This window comes from Pinus tabuliformis, chromosome J (genome assembly GCF_031772625.1).
Source record: "Pinus tabuliformis cultivar Carrire ecotype Pingquan chromosome J, CPIR1, whole genome shotgun sequence".
NCBI lineage: Eukaryota > Viridiplantae > Streptophyta > Pinopsida > Pinales > Pinaceae > Pinus > Pinus tabuliformis.
The window spans coordinates 1,189,295,770-1,189,297,545 of NC_142295.1; positions in this window are offsets into that span (position 1 = coordinate 1,189,295,770).

A 1,776-nucleotide genomic window follows, 5' to 3' on the forward strand; every position below is an offset into this window, starting at 1 on the left:
CCTAGGAGAAATAGGCCATGTTGAAACATCATTCATAGTGACATCATTAAACCGAAAGAAGAGCTTTTATAAAAAAACTGCAAAACTAAAACTAGCTATGCTACAATTGGAACATGCTATAGCCCTAGGACTATAATAGGATCCAGATCTGGAGGCTTTGCAACAAAATTTCAAATTGGAAGGGATGCCAGGTGAAATGTTGGTGGAAGAGTGGGAGATGATGCCTCTGCCTCTAACTACGATGCCTTTTCCTACACCTTTTTGGGTTCTCGGTTTAGGTCATAAGGTAAGTGAATTTATGATATTAAAGTAAAGGTTGTCTCATGTTTTGATTCGTTGATTGGGCTATTGAGACCCAAAGGCAGTTGTTTACTCAAAAGCCATTGTAGTAGTTGTAGATTTGGAGACATCATAGTATGTATAGGTAGAGTAAAGTGCCTCTAAAACAACGTATCGCTCTCGATCTATATCAATTGGAACATATTCTTTGATTAGACCCTCTGTTGGTAGATATATAGGTTTTGCGCATAGTGCCCAACTACATTGGATCAAGGTCAATTCGTTCAAGTTTGTAACATTATCTAATATACTAGAAATATTGCAAAAACATAGAAATAAGTAAAATTTTATCACAAATTACATATAAATACCCTTTGTATCCCTCACAAGTAGTGGTATTTCACAGACTTGAACACTCGCATAGCTTAATTTTCTAAAATTTAATGGTTATATTTTTTTTAAATAACTATTAAGTGTGTAGGTGCAAAGGTATCACAGTGAAAGCTTCCTCTGCACCTCGGGACTTCGAACTATGGTTATAGTTTAATGCCATACATAGCTGAATGGTGATTTTATATTTTATATCTCAAACATAATCGTAATCATTGAGCTAAAGACTGAATTAAGTGGTTCAATCACCCAATTAAATTGGAGCTTGTAGGACCAAAATTGATAGTGCCATCCACGTTTGAGACATTTGTGGAGTGCGGAGGTGCTGAGGAAGAAAGCTTCCTCTCCACCTCTGCATTTTGCACAATGTATCAATGTTATGGCAAGTAAGAAAAACACCATTCACGTGTGTTCTTACCCCTTTTCTTCTTGGCACTTGCAAAGTGAAAGGTTACAATTGGAAGTTGGAGTGTAGGCATAGATTTGGAAATTGCCAATCATTGTAACTATGATCTAAACTTGCAATAATACATGCATTAACTAGATACACTAATATATGTCATTCCAGAATCAATGATAATACCTTTTCTTCCATTTTCTTAACTATGATGTTATGCAACTACAACCCTGTTTTAAAATATACCTAAGTAGAAAATAAATCAATTATACCTCCTATACAATGAATCAAATCTAAAACATTCCTTTCATATTATTTAATACATTTACCAATTAAATGTCTTTACTTATGATATTGCAATAATGGACAATAGTATATATTATATGTTTTTTTTGTGGTGGTTAATGAGATCAATAGAATCATTATAGATTTTGTCATTTGAATAAAAGGATAAGACTTTATATATGCATGGTGTATGAATAACTATATAATTCTAGAATATTAATTATGATTATAAATTATAAAGTATAGTATCATCAAGATTACTCATGAAGTGCAATTTATGGAAAAAGGAAGGGGAACTAGAGATCAAGCTCAAGGTGCTCTTGTTTAGGATCACACCGAGGAGAAAAGGAAAGGCAAGATGACCAAGCCAAAGATGTCAAACCTCAATGTAGAACCTATTTACGTTTGAAGATCAAAGAAGAGCA